Genomic DNA, 19,256 nt, shown 5'->3' on the forward strand with positions numbered 1-19,256 from the left:
GTTAATGTAGTGGGAAGAAGGATCCGAAGGTGTTTTCAAAAACGGATGTAAAATCCATGTGTGGAAAATCCCTCAAGGGGCCCAGAGCCCACCTATCAATCTTCAAGAGCTCTTGACCATCAATAGGCTGCCTATTCTACTTCTAAGATGTTCTCTAGAACAGTGGTCCCCAACCCCCGGTCCGCGGACCGGTGCCGGGCCGTGGAGTACCTGGCACCGGGCCGCGCAGCGGCCGGGGGACATAAATGCTGCAGCGCAAAGGCTCCTGGGCCGTGCGCAAAAGCTCCTGGGCCATGCGCAATGGGCCGTGCGCAAAAGCTCCTGGGCCGTGCCCCCACCCCTGCGCGCGCTCAGCGGGCCGTGGCGATAAAAAGGTTGGGGACCACTGCTCTAGAAGATCAACGTTCTACATTTTTGCACCTCTAGGTATATCAAGTCCCAAAATTCTCCAGCCAACACGACCATCATGTGATTTGAGAATCATGGAACTTTCTGTGGTCCAAAACCGTTTGAAGGTTCTCAGCTAGGCCCAATGGGGGGAGGGGGGAGGGGTGCAGTGTGCATGGGGGGAGGGGTGCAGTGTGCCCCCCCTCCCTCTTCAGCCTGTTTTCACTCTCAGCAGGCTTCAGGGAGACCACGTAGGCCCAAAACGGCCCGTTTTTGCTCCCAGGGGAGACCTGTCACACACCCCTGGCCACGCCCACCATGCCATGCCCACCCAGATGGTCATTAGGGCAGAGAACCAGTTGTTAAATTATTTGAATCCCACCACTGCCTAGGAGGCTTCCCTGAAGCCTCCTGGGAGCAAAAATGAGCCGCAGGGGGAGCGCCGCAGCCCCCCTCACGCACCCCATTTTGAGCCTAGGAAGCCTCCCTGCACTTATCTGAGAGCCAAAATGGCACATGTGGGGACTCCTGGGAGGGGCGAGGAGGTGAGGGGCCACTCAGAAGTTCACCGGTTCACTTGAACTGGCCCGAACCGGCTGAATCCCATCCCTGTTCTCAAGTGAAGGAAAACTTCTGTCCTTATTTAAGGAGCTTTCCTGTTCTTTTTCCTCTATAAATACACACGCTTGGGATAATTCAATGCAAGGTTGCTGAATTTATGCTGTGTATTCCGAGACCTCTTCAAGTGAGACATTTCCACAAGAAAATCGGCGCGCAAAAGAGAGAATACGGGGCTTTATCATAGACATCATTTCGATGCTTGTTTTACCTGATGACTTCTTACTTATTTTATTTATTTTATTTATTTATTTTCAATTTATATACCGCCCTTCTCCCTGAGGACTCAGGGCGGTGTACAGCCGGAATTAAAAAACATGAAATACAAATATTAAAAACAATTAAAATATATATAAATTTGGCCCAAAATTAAAAATACAAACCAATTAAAACATTTAAAATTTCTTCTTAAGCCAGCCCGGCTTGCTGGAAAAAGTGGGTTTTAAGGGCACGGCGGAAGGCGCTAAGGTCTTGGATTCTCCTTATCTCTGGGGGCAGCTGATTCCAGAGGGTAGGTGCCCCCACAGAGAAGGCTCTCCCCCTGGGGGTCACCAGCCTGCATTGATTGGCTGATGGCACCCTGAGGAGGCCCTCTCTGTGGGAGCGCACGGGACGATGGGAAGTCGTCGGTAGCAGCAGGCGGTCTCGAAGATAGCTAGGCCCGATACTGGAGCATCTCCTACTGCCCTGCAGTGCCACCTTGTCACAGATTGTTCATTTAAAACTCCGAAATATTCCTCCCCACCTACAATTATAAATCACTTCATCTGCCGCCCCCCCTGCCCCTCACCTTTCTCCTCCTTAAGCCTTCTGAGCGGCTGATCTTGGTATTGTTGTAATGTCACCCGGGAAAAGAATTTAAGCTTTTTAAAAGCACACTTGAGTATGTTCCCTGCTTTGTCTCTTAGAGGCATAACAATGAAAATATTTGGAACGTTAAAAAAAGAAAAAAAACATAAGCTGTGTTTATCTATTGTTTGCTCACAACCAACTAATATGACCCTGTTCTGGCCCTACAATCTAGGATATGGAAGGGGCAAGCTGCAACTTGTGACACATTTTGCAGCTTTTGGAACTATAAATCATATCGCTGAAATTCTATCATAAATTGTCATTTTTCAGCAGAGTTATGGTATATTTTGGGTCCTTTAAAAATTCAAATAAGTACCGAATAATGTGTTCTTATGTTTAAGAGCAGCGCGGGGGGCCTAGAGATAAAGACACTTGCCTCACACTTCGGAAGTAGAGAGTTCAATCCTAAACAGCGACAGATGTTTCTTTTTCAGGTCGGAAAGAGAAAATATCTGCTGTGAACTCCATGTAGGCATCAGGAAGGGCATCCGGCCAGTAAATGCTCAGCTCCGTTCAGTCCCCCTGACTCCACCCCGGGCTGGATGGAAAGGTTATAGGGTCAGAAAAGAAAAGAAAAAAAGTTTCTTCTTATGTTTATTCTGGGCTCAACATACCTCTTTTGATTATTTCCTCAACCAAATAGGCCGAAAAATGTAAACTTCCAATGGTTAACAGTTTGACCATAGGATCTATGAAGCGCAGCTACAAAAACTTCTTGCTTATGGTCTTGAATTTGGGCTACTTAACTTTCTGTGCAAATCTAGACCACTTGTACTTGTAGTACAAAGTGAGAGGCAGTTTGGCGTAGTGGTTAAAGCATCAAGCTGGAAACTGGGAAACCATGAGATCTCGTGCTCCTTAGGCACAAAACCAGCGTAGGTGACTTTGGACCAGTCTCTCTCTCTCTCTCTCTCTCTCTCTCTCTCTCTCTCTCTCTCTCTCTCTCTCTCTCTCCCTCCCTCCCTCCCTCCCTCCCTCCCTCCCTCCCTCTCTCTCTCTGTGTGTCTTTCAGGCAAGAAGGCAATAACAGCTACTTCTAAAAAACCTTGCCAAGAAAACTATAGAGATTAGCCCAGGAACTCACCAGAGGTCAATACTGACTCAAAGGCAAACAAACAAACAAATTGTACAGAGTACTGTGTGAACCAAGAAAACGGAACAATTCAGTCACCAGGTCATCATGAGAGGAGATATAGCATAGAATAACAGAGTTGGAAGGGACCTTGGAGGTCTTCTAGTCCAACCTCCTGCCTAGGCAGGAAATCCTACATCACTCTAGACAAATGGTTATCCAACATCTTAAGAACTTCTAGTGTTGGAGCATTCGCAACTTCTGGAGACAAGTTGTTCCACTGATTAATTGTTCTCACTGTCAGGAAATTTCTCCTTAGTTCTAAGTTGCTTCTCTCCTTAATGAGTTTCCACCCGTCGCTTCTTGTCCTGCCTTCAGGTGCTTTGGAGAATAGCTTGACTCCCTCTTCTTTGTGGCAGCCCCTGAGATATTGGAAGACTGCTATCATGTCAAAGCAAATAAAAATCAGGACCCCAGTTTGGAAACCTGAATTCCAGATGTTCTCAAAAACACATCAAACATTTGGCTCAAGGGAAAGATGCAATGGTGAAATGTAAAATTTGGAGTTACAAAGGAGAGTGAACGAAGTTATTCCCTGCAAATTGCTTCAGTCGGCATTCCTCCTTAAATAGGCTAAGGGAGTGGCCAATTAGCCCCAATCTTTACTCTCGAGGAGACCTCCTCCTGAGGAACCACTCCTGCCTTTTAACAGCTCTGTGCGCCCGTGCATCGAGAGGAGGCTCCTCCTCTTCTTCCTCTTCACTTATGGGAGCTTCTGGAGGTTCTGAAGGCCCTGGCTGAATCCCCGCCTCTGGCACCACATCTTCTCCAGCCTCCTCGTTGTCCGACTCGAGTGCCAGCTGCACAGGCTGATAGTGCAGCACCACACCAGTCTCCTCGCTGTCGGAATCAGCTACTAGCTGCACAGGCCGCTGTCGGGCCACAACAGAAAGTCCCCCCCCCATCCCATTGGAACCTCCAAGCACCTGGCACAAGGAGATTCTGCAGTTGCTGGCTTTATGGCTTATTGGATGTCTCCAAACTATACTAAGCAAAACTCTGTGGGACTTTTATGACTTCCAAGGACAACTTTATGGGTGGATGGTTCATTGCAACCCTTGCAGACAGTTTGTGTCTTCTGTAGCCCTAAGACCTGCTCTCAGCAGGGTTATCTCTATTGCCCCCAAAGCTTTTGTGAAGTCCTGGTTGTTGGTTTTTTTTTTTTTTTTTCCTTCCCTGAGTGACAGCTAACTCTAGTATGTGTGGTGCTAATTTCACGGAACCGGATAATTACCATCTCAATTTCTTCCTACACAAAAACCTTTTCCCTTCTCTTCCTCTGACAGTAAGAACCAGTTTCCATGGAGCTGCGATATCCATACCTTAGGAAATCTCTCCCCTCCTTGTCTGTGGTTTCCTCCCTATATAGAATGTATGTGGTATCCATGGAAACCTCTACAAGGGGTATTGCAATGGGGTACCAATTGCAATATCTTGAGAAAGGGAGGCTTGCTTGGGGGGGTTCAGGTAGCTACATCTGGGGTGCTTCCTCCCGTAGATAGTATTATGCCCAGGATAATTGATAACATTTCACTTCTCATCCAAGAAGAACTGAAGTAGCTCATTGGATGAGAAATGAAACATTTTCAAACAAACCAACCAAGAAAGACTTTTGGGAAAAGCATCTTTGGGGCAAATTCTTTGAAATCTCTCCTGGTGAACCTTTTTCTGAATATTTAGCAAACACCCAGAAGAAGCTTCATTGATGGCCTGCAAATCTCAGTTATTGTGTCTCAGGTGTATTGTGAGATACCATCTGAAGATAGAACATAGAACATCGGAGTTGGAAAGGACCTTAGAGGTCTTCTAGTCCAACCCCCTGCTCAAGCAGGAGACACTATATCATTTTAGACAAATGGCTGTCCAGTTTCTTCTTAAAAGCCTCCAGTGATGGACCACCCACAACTTCTGAAGGCACTGGTTGATTGTTCTCACTGTCAGGACATTTCTGTGGTGGTCCGTCAGCAGCCTGCAGAGCTGGCAACGGAGTCGGACAGTGAGGAGGCTGAGGAAGAACAGGGGCCAGTCCTGGAGGCTGGGGAAGGCCCGGATGAGGGCTCTGCATCAGAGGCAGAGATGGGGCCAGGGCCGTCGGGGAGTGATGTGCGGACTCCGGAGCCTCCAGAGGCTGACAGTAGAAAGGCAGAGGAACAGGAGGAGCCTGTTCCTAGTGCACGCATGAGAAGAGCTGCCAGAAGGCAAGAGCAGCTCAAGCAAAGAGGACAACTCGGGAGTAGGGCCAAGAGATGATTGGCCCCTCCCATAAGGCTTAAAAGAGACCAGCAACGGTGTTTGGGCTTTGCCGGAAAACAACGTTGGTAGCTTCGTCTTCTTCTTCGTCTACGTCTTGTATTTATTTTTGCATCTGTGACTTCTGAACGTTTGCCAAGAAAGGCCTTTGGCAGTTTGCCTAATTGGACCAAGGTTTGAGATAGGACTGAGGAATTTGTGTTGGGAGGAATTTGCTTTAATTTAGTTGAACGACGCTGGGAATGAAGTTTTTTTTTTTTTTTTTATCAAATTTGTGTGTGTGTGTGTGTGTGTGTGTTTTTTTTTTTAAGGCTTTAAGTGTATTGCCTTAAAGCCTGACCAATTTACACAGAGAGACAGGACCTGATGAATTTACAAGGCGATTCCAAGAATTAGTTAGTGGCTTTGGCTGTCACTTTCCTCATGCTCTCATTTATCAACGGGTCTTTTTCAATACCTTTTTATACTACAATATCCTTTCCCCCTGCCCCCCTCCCCAACCAAAATTAGGGGAAAATAGCAAAAAAGAAACTAGATGTAATAGCTGGGTTTTGTTTTGTTTTTTCCTGAAGGGTTTAATTATCATAATGGATGCCTCTTCTCACTAGTTGTCAGTATTCCTTTAAAAAAAAGGCAGAAAAAAAGAATGTGCTTTCCCTGAAGCAATTAGTTATTGTTCCTAGTTTTCAGAAGCATTTTTTTTTTAAAAAAAATATTCCGTTTATTCATTACCTAGCAAACATATGAGAAGTTGGTGCAATGGAAAGTGAATTCTTGAAATGAGTAGGTTCTGCCTCCTACACATAACCCCTTCTGCAGAGTGACGTCTATTAAATAAAATAACTTTGAGGTACATAATTATCAATTATCAGTTGCTTTTTGGTTTGGCTACATATTTAAAAAGCCCATACTAATCTGGTAAAAAATAACAGCTAGAATTTTGTATAAACCAGGGGTCAGCAACTGTGGTGGGTTCCTCCCGGTTCAGTCCGGTTCGGCCGAGCCGGTAGCGGTGACGATATGACATCACCGAACCGGTTCTCCCCCCACCCGCCCTTCCACCCCCCACCCCCCCCACGTTATCCTTACCTTTTATTTGGTCCCACCCCCAATCTATTGCTGCCTCCTGAGTCCCAGCTGATGACTAGAGGGGAAAAAACTGTTTAAACTCTTGCCGCGGGGCTTCAAAGGGCCGCCCTACAGCTGATCAATGTTAAAAGCAAACAAATGAGTCAGGTTGTAAGTGCAAGGACTGGTCGTAAGTGTGAGGACCTTCCAGAAATGACTCTGACCAGCTAGCCACGCCCACCTAGTCACATGACCTCCAAGCCACACCCACAAAATAAGCCACGCCCACAGAACCGGTAGTAAAAAAATTTAGAACCCACCCCTGGTCGGCAACCTTAAACACTCAAAGAGCAACAAAGGTCCTAACCGGAAGCCCCTGTTCAATTCTTGAGCCAATCGGAAGTCCGGTTCCACCATCATAGTCTCCTCCTAACATGGCATTCTTTTCCTCTGCCAACTGGAAGTCAGTTCCCCCACCATAGAGTCTCCTCCTAGCACGGCATCCTTTTTCCTCTACCTGTCCTAACCGAAAGCCCTATCAATTGTGGAGCCAACTAGCAACAGGGAGCCGCAGCAGAGGGATGAAAGAGCCACAGGTTGCTGACTCCTGGTATAAACCTATCCCAGAATAATGGAGTTGGAAAGGACCTTGGAGGTCTTCTAGTCCAACTCTCCACTCAGGCAGGAAACCTATAACATTTCAGACAAATGAGAAGATGAGGATGACTCCCACCAGATGAGGATGTAATTCAGAAAATTGTGCCGAGATGGACAGACTAACTTTAAAGATAGAAGACAAAGAAGTCACAGAATATTACTTGATATGGAATAGATTTTATGCGTGGTTAGAAATAAGAGGTAGATATTAGACGAAGAAAGATTATTGCTCAGTATGAATTAGATATAAAGATGGTTTTTAACTATAAATATGCCAATATAATTAACAGGATTATAAATAAGCTAATACTGTATAAAAGGAAATTACTATTGTTATCAGTATAGGTGTTAATAGTTTTTATTGTCTTTTCTTCATTTTTCTTTTGGAAATGAGATACCCTGACAATACACTCTATTCAAAATAGTTATGAATAAAAATAAAATATTCTATTCAATATTCAATATTTATTCCATCTTCTATTCTATTCTATTCTATTCTATTCTATTCTATTCTATTCTATTCTATTCTATTCTATTCTCTATTCCATTCCATTCTACTTATTATTCTATTCTATTCTATTCTATTCTATTCTATTCTATTCTATTCTATTCTATTCTATTCTATTCTATTCCATTCCATTCCATTCCATTCTTCATTCCAATACCTATTCTATTCTATTCCATATTCAATATTCTATTCAATATTTATTCCATCTTCTATTCTATTCTATTCTATTCTATTCTATTCTATTCTATTCTATTCTATTCCTTTTTGACTCAGATCACCTTATCCCTTCAGTGGAAGAGGAAGAATTCTCGGGAGATTAAAAGCGACAAAGCTTCCTTTCCTCAGTTGGAAAATTAGTGTGCCAAGAATAATGGTTCCTATTGATGGCATAAGTTCTTTCCTGGCGTTCTATTTCTAGTAAGGAGTAATTAGAAGTCTTATCAAATCATGTTTTTTTTCAATTTTAAAGTCACCTTGGAAAAGTTTCCGTGCCCATCCCAAGGCGGCGGTAACCTCTGGAAAGCAATCCAATGTTGGTTATGTGGGTTACAAGTTACGACATAGCCTTGCAGCCCTGGCACATATAAAGGGGACAAGGTAAAATTAAGCAGGACATCAAAGAACATGGTGGCCGGACACGCATTAAAGTTGACACCAGCCAGTGCGTATTAAAACTCAAAGAAATAATGCAAGATAGTAAAACTATGTCCCATTTTTTACCACCGTTAAGATAAAAATAGCCACAGACCATACTCCTGCTATAAAGACATCCTTTTGAACCTACATTAGAATAGAATAGAATAGAATAGAATAGAATAGAATAGAATAGAATAGAATAGAATAGAATAGAATAGAATAGAATAGAATAGAAAAATAGAGTAGGGTAGAATAGAATAGAATAGAATAGAATAGAATAGAATAGAATAGAATAGAATAGAATAGAATAGAATAGAATAGAATAGAAAAATAGAGTAGGGTAGAATAGAATAGAATAGAATAGAATAGAATAGAATAGAATAGAATAGAATAGAATAATAGAGTAGGGTAGAATAGAATAGAATAGAATAGAATAGAATAGAATAGAATAGAATAGAATAGAATAATAGAGTAGAATAGAATAGAATAGAATAGAATAGAATAGAATAGAATAGAATAGAATAGAATAGAATAATAGAGTAGGGTAGAATAGAATAGAATAGAATAGAATAGAATAGAATAGAATAGAATAGAATAGAATAATAGAGTAGGGTAGAATAGAATAGAATAGAATAGAATAGAATAGAATAATAGAGTAGAATAGAATAGAATAGAATAGAATAGAATAGAATAGAATAGAATAATAGAGTAGAATAGAATAGAATAGAATAGAATAGAATAGAATAGAATAGAATAGAATAGAATAATAGAGTAGGGTAGAATAGAATAGAATAGAATAGAATAGAATAGAATAGAATAGAATAGAATAGAATAATAGAGTAGGGTAGAATAGAATAGAATAGAATAGAATAGAATAGAATAGAATAGAATAGAATAGAATAGAATAGAATAGAATAGGACTGAGGATCTCTGGTCAATTAGACAAAGGTGGACAGAATGAATTCAAAACCCAGATTATGTAGTGGAAGATCAAAATCTCTGCAGCTGTAGAGTAACAGGTGAGTTCTTGCTTAAATGGGAAGGTGCCATCTTGCGGTCGTTTTAGGTACTAGCCATAAATAAATGCTATTTTTTTTCCCCCCTGGGTAATGAGCAATAGAGGTCGCAGACTGTTTTGTGGCTCATTTAACGGCCTTCCTTAGCTATGGAAATTCTGGTCCAATAAAGGAGAATATTTGTAGCTCAGGGTTGAATGGAGGGATCCTGGGTGCTCTCTGAGCTTGGTGGCTTTCTTGCAGAAGTTTCATTACCCAACTAGGTTTCGTCATCAGTGCTAGAAGGGAGTGGGGTTTATAGTGAGGAAGAGGAGGAGGAAGACTGTGGGGGTCCTTGGTGCTCGCTGAGCTCACTTGTTTTCTTGCAGGGGTTTCATCATCGTCCGTGCTAACATCATCAGTGCTCCTCAGGGTCAGTGCTGACAGAAAATAGCAGAAATTCCTTCTAGTACTGATGATGTTCCCGGTCCGAACCGGGAGCATTTCATCCCTGGTTTATATATTTTCCTTCTCCATTCAAATCTTTCCTAATTAACTCTTAGGCATTTTTATTTATTTATTTTTTTACAATCCTGTTAAGCCTCATTAGTAGAGGGGGTGGGTGGGTGAAAAGGTTCTCCTTCAATGTATCCAGTCTAAAAGTTTGATGTTTGCAAGTTTATTGGCAGCAAGGCAAATAGTTCTTACGTTTAATTGCTGTTCTTCTCCAGATTAGGGAGTTAACAACACAGAGATACCTAAGTTACATATTTGCTGTGCAAAACAAACATCACACTCTCCCGCATTTTTCCAATTATATGTTTGGAAAGATCAATGTGAGCTGAACTCATTATTCATCTTCTGCCAGTGCCCTCGGTTTATGAAATTCCTCCTGGAGCTCTGTTTGCAGGGAAGGACCATCACTGAAGTGAATACACCCAGGAGTGGGCTGCTGGGGGTTCGTAGGGGTTCGGGAGAACCTCTAGCTAAGACTCTGCGCAGTTCGGAGAACCCCCAAATCCCTCTTCTGGCTGGCCCTGCCCATCCCACCCCGCCCCTCCCAGGAGTCCCCCCGTGGCCTGTTTTGGATGCAGGTAAGTGCAAGGCGAAGGTGAAAAACGGGCCTACCGGAAGTTCAGGAAGGCTGGAAATGGGCCCGTTTCTGGCCTCCAGAGGGCCTCCGGAGCCTGGGGAGGCCGTTTTCGCCCTACCGGAGGCTCGAAAAAAGTCCCTGGAGCCTGGGGAGGGCAAAAATGCCCCCCCTGTGGTGCAGGAGACCGACTAGGCCACGCCCGCCATAGCCACGCCCGCCTAGCAACCAGGCACAGAACCCCTTGCTAAAATTTTTGAAGCCCACCCCTGAATACGCCCATCATCCTGTCCCCACCCCCCACCCCTTTCTCAATTATTTGCTGATATCTTAGTGAGAAACCTAGGGTTACATATGTGAGACGGGCAAGATATATAAATGGAAAAAATACATAAATAGGAATATCTGAAGGTTTAATGCTAGCTAAGAAAAGCTCCTCTGTATCCTCTCATTTTATTTTTTATTTATTTTACTCACATTTATTTGCCGCCCTTCTCCCAAAGGACTCAGGGCGGCTCACAACAATAAAACACAAGACAATAATTAGTCTGGCGCAGCAGACTAATAGCCTGTTATTAACATTCAGCTGCCTGCAATTACTGCAAGTTCAAATCTCCCCAGGCTCAAGGTTGACTCAGTCTTCCATCCTTTCTAAGGTAGGTAAATTGAGGACCCAGTTTGTGGGGGCAATAAGCTGACTTTGTATAAATATACAAAAGGATGAAGGCTATTGCTTAACACACTGTAAGCCGCCCTGAGTCTCCGGAGAAGGGCGGCATATAAATCAAATTAAAAATAAATAAATAAAAATAAATAAAATAAATAAAAATAAACTAAAACAGTCCAATTACAAAATTAAAAATCCCGACAATTAAAACTAAAAACTCCCAGCAGATGAAGAGATTTGCTGAAAAAGCCATGCTTTGTGCTAGTTCATTTCCTTTCCTTCCTGCTATACTTTTTTTGGGAGGTAATGAGCAGTTTAATGATGGAAATGGGGAGCTCCCGGGAGGGGGAGGGAAGGGGAGAGTCATTTCTGAAGGGAACGGCAAGATAAATAGCAGGATGATGTCCATTGTGTTCCCCTTGGACAATCTGTAGCGGTGAGGGTTGATCAATTTTTAATTCTGAACTATGTCTAAACCGGGTTGAAAAGGCTCTTTTTCATTTCCTGACAGTGCTAAATAAAGGAAAAGTAATAAAGGCAGAAGCAACGCTTAGCCTGGCATCTAATAAAGGTTTGTGTCCAGAGACTGCAGAAGAGTCTCTTTAGAGAGAGAAGAGAAGGAGAGAGGCAGGCAGGCAGAGATATAAATGGCAGCTGGCTGGCTGGCTGGCTAGCTAGGTGACTTCGGGCCAGTCCTTCCCGGGAAGCCTTCGTGTAAAACTGGAAACGTATCTATGAACTAAGCTACACTGCGCCACCTTAGCAGATCACCATCGATAATCTTCAGGGAAGAGAACTTCCTGCAGTGGATGGATTCAGAATGGATGGATGGATGGATGGATGGATAGATGGATGGATGATAGATAGATAGATAGATAGATAGATAGATAGATAGATAGATAGGTAGGTAGGTAGAAAAAAGAAAGGAAGGAAGGAAGGAAGGAAGGAAGGAAGGAAGGAAGGAAGGAAGGAAGGAAGGAAGGAAGGAAGGAAGGAAGGAAGGAAGGAAGGAATAGAGATAGATAGATAGATAGATAGATAGATAGATAGATAGATAGATAGAGATAGAGAGATAGAGAGAGATAGAGAGAAGAGAGATGGATGGATGGATGGATGATAGGTAGGTAGGCAGAAGAAAGAGAGAAAGAAAGAAAGAAAGAAAGAAAGAAAGAAAGAAAGAAAGAAAGAAAGAAAGAAAAAGAGATAGATAGATAGATAGATAGATAGATAGATAGATAGATAGATAGATAGATAGATATAGATAATAGATAGACAGACAGACAGATAGATAGATAATAGACAGATGGATGGATGGATGGATGGATGGATGGATAGATGATAGGTAGGTTGGTAGGTAGAAAAAAGAAAGAAAAGAAAGAAAGAAAGAAAGAAAGAGAAAGAAAGAAAGAAAGAAAGGATAGAGATAGATAATAGATAGATAGATAGATAGATAGATAGATAGATAGATAGATAGATAGATAAATAGATAGATATAGATGATAGATAGATAGATAGATAGATAGATAGATAGATAGATAGATAGATAGATAGATAGATAGATAGATAGATAGATAGATGGATGATAGGTAGGTAGGTAGAAGAAAGAGAGAAAGAAAGAAAGAAAGAAAGAAAGAAAAGAGATAGATAGATAGATAGATAGATAGATAGATAGATAGATAGATAGATAGATATAGATAATAGAAAGATAGACAGACAGACAGATAGATAGATAATAGACAGATGGATGGATAGATGGATGGATGGATAGATGATAGGTTGGTAGGTAGAAGAAAGAAAGAAAAGAAAAGAAAAGAAAGAAAGAAAGAAAGAAAGAAAGAAAGGATAGAGATAGATAATAGATAGATAGATAGATAGATAGATAGATAGATAGATAGATAGATAGATAGATAGATAGATAGACAGACAGACAGACAGACAGACAGACAGACAGACGGATGGATGAACGAACAGACAGATGTGAAAAGCTAAGGAATCAGGGAGACTGAGAAGTGAATCAAAGCTCCTAAATCTTGAGAAGAATGACTGAACTGCATTGTAAGAGAAGTTTATTTATTTTTAATTACTTATTAAATTGATATGCCGCCCTTCTCACAGTTCAGGGCCTGGGACAGATTCCCCAGCAGGAAGGAAGACTCTCAATAAAGGCTCAGGATTGACAACAGAGGCCTCCTTGGTGCTCCCTGAGCTTGGTTCTTTTCATGCGGGCGTTTCATTACCCACACCAGGGAGCATCATGAGCGCTCACAATGTTAATGAAACGCCTGCAAGGAAACAACCAAGCTCAGAGACCACCAAGGAGACCTCAAGTAAGACTCCATCCAGGTTTGAGGGGCTCAAGACCAGAGTCAGGGAACACGGAGTCAAAAAAACGGCATATATTCAGAAGATCCCTACACACAGGTGATAAGAAAAGGCTGAGAGATTAGCAAGAGCTGTCGCTGAAATCAGCGCGGCTTTTACTACTATAGGCTCACGTTTAGGACCTTATTATCTTCATTCAAGGTTCTACTTAGGAAACTGATGTAAAAAAGATGCAGAGACTCTAGAAAGAGTAACAGAGAAGAGCAACAAAGATGATTAGGGGACTGGAGGTTAAAACATACGAAGAACGGTTGCAGGAACTGGGTACGTCTAGTTTAATGAAAAGAAGGACTAGGGGAGACATGGTAGCAGTGTCCCAATATCTCAGGGGCTGCCCCAAAGAAGAGGGAGTCAAGCTCTTCTCCAAAGCACCTGAAGGCAGGCAAGAAGCAATGGGTGGAAACTAATCAAGGAGAGAAGCAACTTAGAACTAAGGAAAAATTTCCTGACAGTTAGAACAATTCATCAGTGGAACAACTTGCCTCCAGAAGTTGTGAATGCTCCAACACTGGAAATTTTTAAGAAGAGATTGGATAACCATCTCTCTGAAATGGTACAGGGTTTCCTGCCTGGGCAGGGGGTTGGACTAGAAGACCTCCAAGGTCCCTTCCAACTCTGTTATTCTATTCCCGGGATGGCAAACCTATGGCACCCATGCCACAGGTGGCACATGGAGCCATGTCACCTGGCACGCCAGCTTAGCTATGGCGTGCATACACGCGTCAGCCAGCTAATTTTTGGGCTTTCTGGGCCCACCAGAAGTAAGGAAACAGGCTGTTTCCTGCCTCCGGAGGGCCTGGGGGTGGGGTGGGGAAGACTGTTTTCGCCCTCCCCAGATGCATAGAGAGGATCTGGAGCCAGGTGAGACAGCAGAAAAAAAACGGGACTACTGGGACATCACGTGCCAGGAACAGGGGAGGGGGGGGTCGCGCACACATGCATCGGGCGGGGTGCATAAAATTATGGGTGTGGGCCCGCTCGCGCGCGAACCTCCCCCCACCCACCCCCTTCCCGGCACGCGATGGCAAAAAGGTTAGCCATCACTGTTCTATTCTATGACAAATAAAGCTTCCAGATAACTTTTTGACTTTTTTTCCCCCAAAAAAAGAGTCCCAACTCTGCAGAAGGTCATCTAAAACGGACGTGTTTCTCGTCGTTTTTTCTGGCTCTCCGAAGCTTTTAATAGAATCCAAAAAAAAAAAGGCTTTATACATGCAAGAGAATTTCTAACGGTTGCCTTCTCAGGAAACGGCGATGCCTCCTGTAGGGTGCAACAGGTTGATGTTTGAAACCCTCAGAATTTCCTTTCTCTTTTATCTCCAATGATTCATCATCTTAATGGAAACCTCGTGGGTGGTTTCAATAAAGCGGAGGTCAGGAGAGTGTGGGAAGAGAATCGGGGGGGGCGGGGGGTTTGCAACTAAATTTGGGGTGGGCATTCAAGGAGATTGTACGAGAGTGGGTGCAGTGGTGGAGCTCTCGCCTCACAATCAGGAAGCCATGAGTTCGATCCTAGGTAGAGGCAGATATTTCTCTCTCTGGGCACAATGAGAATATATGTCAATTTTAAATTATTTTAATTGATGTTTGTTTTGTGCTTTTAATAGGCTGTACATCGCCCTGAGTACTTCGGGAGAAGGGCGGTATAGAAATAAAATTATTCTTATTCTTATATCTGCCGATTTATTATTATTATTATTATTATTATTATTATTATTATTATTATTATTATTATTATTATTATTATTATTATTATTATATAAAGAGGGAAAAAAACCCTGCTATATAATTAACTGATTTTTATTAAGATGTTGGAGTGTATTATCTGGAATAAGACCTAAGGAAATGTAATGGTATAAAATGTTTTGGTTTATTATTTTGCTGTGAAATGAATGATGGTAATATTAGGAATTATGTTCGATGAGATTTTAAATTTAAGAGGTTTAAGACAGAAAGGAAGGGAAAAATGGAATTTGGTTAAGATCAGAGATAGGATGAATGGGTAATATTGATTTTAAAAAAAAGAAGAAAAAGAAAAGAAAAATAGAGAGAATAAATACTATGGCAGAAAGGGAATATATAAACTGTGTTGAAATGACTAAAAATTGTTTAAATTTGTGAACCGGCTAATACTCTGTCCAGGAAAAATATATTGTAATATATTTTGTAAAATATATTGTGTCTGTCTGTGTGTCTAAAAAAAATTTAAAAACCCTTTTTAAAAAAAAAAAAAAAAAAAAGAATGTATCTGCCGAACAAAACTCCGCCTTGGCAACAAGAAGAGCATCCGGCCAGTAAAACACTCTGCTAGCTCCATTCAGTTGCCCGGACTCCACCCCGCCGGGGATGATGGGGTCATTAAAAGGTAATGATGATTTGAAGAAGATTGTATAGCAGGGACAAAGACACAACAGGACAGTCTCGGGTGGGACAATATGTGAAGAAGAATGTAGGAGAGGAAACAATGAGCTGTCTTTTCATGGGATGACACGATCGCACTGTTCTTAATTTTGATGTGCAGGTACACCTTACAATTTTCCGTTTAGTGACCGTTCGAAGTTACAACGGAACTGAAAAAATGACTTGTGACCGTTTTTCACACTTATGACCGTCGCCGCATCACCCCACGGTCATGTGATCAAAATTTGGTCGTTTGGCCACTGGCTCATATTTATGACAGTCGCAGTGTCCAGAGGTCACGTGATTCCCTTTTGCGACCTTCTGGCCAGCAAAGTCCACCAGGAAGTCACTTAATAACCTGTATGACTAATTTACCAATTGCGGTGATTCGCTTAACAACGGTGGCAAGAAAAGTCATGAAATGGGACAGAACGCACTTCACAAATGCTTCGCTTAGCAATAGAAATTTCGGGCTCAATTGTGGTCGTAGTAGCATATCTTATTCTGAATGGAATAGTTTGAAAGCAACCAGTGAATGCATAAACAGAAAACAGGAACACCACCAGCAATGCTCTCTCTATCTCTCTGTCTTTCTCTCTTCTTTCTTTCTCTTTTTGTCACTTTATCTCTTCTTCTCGCTTTCTCTCTTTTCTCTCTCTCTCTTTTTCTTTCTTTTTCTCTCACTTTCTTCTCTCGCTTTCTCTCTCTCTCTCTCTCTCTCTCTGTCTCTCTATCACTCTCTTTTTCTTTCTCTTTTTTCTCTCTCTCTCTTTCTCTCTCAGTCTCTCTCATTTTTTCTCTCTCTCTTTCTCTCTCTCTCTCTCTCACTCCCTCTCTTTTTCTCTCATTTTCTCTTTTTCTCTCTTTCTCTCTTTCTCTTTCTTTCTCTCTCATTTTCTCTCTTTCTCTCTCTCTCTTTGTCTCTCTCTCACTCTCTCTTTCTCTCATTTTTTCTCTCACTTTCTCTTCTCTCTCTTTTCTTTCTTTCTCTCTCTCTCTTTCTCTTTTTCTCTCTCACTCTCTCTCATTTTTTTCTCTCTCTTTTTTTGTTTTTCTCTCTTTTCCTCCTCTCGCACACTCTCTTTTCCTCTCACTTTCTCACTTCCTCTCTCTTTCCCTCTCTTTCTCTTTCTCTTTCTTTCTCTCTCATTTTCTCTCTTTCTCTCTCTTTCACTCTCTTTTTGTCTCTTTCTCTCTCTCTCTTTCACTCTCTGTTTGTCCTCTCTCTCTTTCTCTCTCAGTCTCTCTCATTTTTTCTCTCTCTCTTTTTCCCTCTCTCACTTTCTCTCTCTCTCTGCATGTTTATATCTCAAATTAAGGCATGGAAAGCTTGGTTTCTCAAGTCAGGACATTAGTGGGAGGAAATGTCCTGCCACACTCAGATAACATCAAAGACGAAAATGTTTGCCCTGTGAGACTTTTAGGCGCAAACTTTCTTTTTTTGACATGGCCTGTTTGCTACACAGCTACCGCCTGCGCCCTGCATCGGAGTCCACTTCCTTCCACCCAATCTTTGCCGTGAGCCCAGGGTCATAGCTTCGCTGTTCCTTTCAAACCACGTCATCAACGCTTATCAACATCATTTATTAATTCAATTTGTATCCCTACATCTCTCCCCCCCCCCAAAGGTTAAAAACAAAGCAACCAGAAGATAATCCTTGACTTACAATCATTCATTTAGGGACCATTCAACAGCACTGGGGGGAAAAAGGGACTTGTGACCAGGGTTCACACTTATGACCGTTGTAGTATCCCCATGGCTTCAGGATCGAAATTCAAAGGTTCCGCAGGTGGCACGTATTCCTGACAGTTGCACTGTCCTGGTGGGGGGGGCCTTGGGGGGGGGTCACGCAATCTCTATTGGTAACCTTCCCAGCCAGCTTCCGGCAACCAATGGGGAGAAGCCAAATTCGCTTAACGACCACACGACTCACTTAACCATGGCGGCGATTCGCTTAACAACGGTGGGCAAAAAAAAAAAAAAGAGGTGATAAAATGGGACAAAACTCATTTAAAACCCTGGAACTTTGGGGTTCAGTTGTCGTCGTAAAGTGAGGACTAACAGTTCCTGGTTTCGCAGACCTGGGCGGGAAGGGATAAACCGATTCCACCTGCTTCGGTTGGAAAACGCCCACTAAGATTCAGAGATGTTTCCCACCAGGTTGGCAAATTGGGACTTGGGGATGCTACCCCCGGAAGCTTCTCATCCGGCTGCCCCGACTTACCTGGAGCGGCTGAGAAAGGCACTCATAGATCCAGGCAAGGTGGGGAGATCCAACAATGGTAACAGGAAACACTTCCCAGCAGGATCCTCCTCCTCCCTGGAGTTAAATCCCAGGCAGAGAGGAGAGGATTCCCATCTGGGCAGGAACAAAGAGATCCCTGGAGGGTAGAGAGTTTGCTGTCCGTAAACAATCCTGAAAGGAATCCGCTAAAGCCGCTGGTGCTTGGAAGAGAGAAGGGATCGCTTAACATCCAAGCAGAGATCTACCTTTCGCAGCCAAGAAAAACCTTCACGCGTAGAAGCTTGGATTAACCCTCGGCTGACTGTGGGAAGCAAGGCAGTGCAGCTTGCCTCCTCCCTTCTAGCCACTGTGTGTGTGTGATAGGGAGAGAGGGAGGAGAGAGAGTGGGAGAGAGAGGAGGGGAGAGAGGGGAGAGAGGAAGGGGAGAGGGGGAGAGGGAGGGAGAGAAGGAGAGGGAGAGAGGGGGGGGGAGAGAGGGAGAGAGAGGGAGAAGGAGTGGGGAGGAGGGGGAGAGGGGGGAGAGGGAGGGGGAAGAGAGAGAAATAGAGAGGAGGAGAGAGGGGGGAGAGGAGAGAGAGAAATAGATATGGGGAGAGAGAAGGTGGAGAGGGAGAGGAGGGGAGGAGAGGGAGAGAGAGAGGGAGAAGGAGTGGGGAGAGGGAGAGGGGAGAGAGGGGGAGAAGGGGGAAAGAGAGAAATAGAGAGGAGGAGAGAGGGGGGGAGAGAGAGAGAAATAGAGAGGGGGAGAGGAGGGGAGAGAGAGGAGAAGAGGGAGAAGGAGTGGGAGAGAGGGGAGAGAGAGAAATAGATATGGGGAGAGAGAAGGGGAGAGGGAGAGGAGGGGAGGAGAGGGAGAGAGAGAGGGAGAGGGAGAGAGGGGGATAGTTGGGAGAGAAATAGAGAGGGGAAAAGAGGGGGGGGAGAGGGAGAAGAGAGGGAGAAGGAAGTGGGGGAGAGAGGGAGAGAAAGAAATAGAGATGGGAGAGAGGGGGGGAGAGGGGAGAGGAGGGGAGAGGGGGGAGAGGAAGAGAGGAGGGAGAGAGGGGGCAGAAAGGGAGAGAGAGAAATAGAGAGGGGGGGGGAGAAAGGGGGGGAGAGGAAGAGGGAAAGAGAGGGAGAGGGAGAGGAAGGGAGAGAGAGAGAGAGGTGTGTGTGTGTGTGCCTGGGCGTGGGGGGGTGCCTGCATCTTCCCAACCTCTGGAGATAGACTTTCAATCCATCTCCCTAAATGGCTTGTCCTCCAAGGATGCCAGGGGCTTTTAAGTAACCCGATCTGAGGGAAACAAAACCATCGGAGGGGGGGGGGGTGCGGGGAGGTGAGATGTAAAGTGGATGTTGTGATTTTGAAACCCGGCATCTCCCTGGAAC

At 43.5% G+C, this 19,256-nt stretch overlaps 1 protein-coding gene across 2 annotated transcripts in view; it reads right to left on the reverse strand.

Annotated features, from left to right (window-relative positions):
* Nucleotides 1-18,245, reverse strand: part of GRAMD1B (GRAM domain containing 1B) — a 209,590-nt gene extending 191,345 nt beyond the window's left edge. The window contains exon 1 of one of the 2 annotated variants that reach the window (XM_070952207.1): nucleotides 17,868-18,245. The gene's annotated coding sequence lies outside the window, so the exon portion shown is untranslated. The remainder of the gene's footprint in view (nucleotides 1-17,867) is intronic. The other variant, XM_070952208.1, reaches the window with a different exon arrangement.
* Between the last annotated feature and the right edge of the window lie 1,011 nt (nucleotides 18,246-19,256).

Source organism: Pituophis catenifer, unplaced genomic scaffold, assembly GCF_029215685.1.
Source record: "Pituophis catenifer annectens isolate HBS135680 unplaced genomic scaffold, rPitCat1.0.hap2 SCAF_12, whole genome shotgun sequence".
Lineage (NCBI taxonomy): Eukaryota > Metazoa > Chordata > Lepidosauria > Squamata > Colubridae > Pituophis > Pituophis catenifer.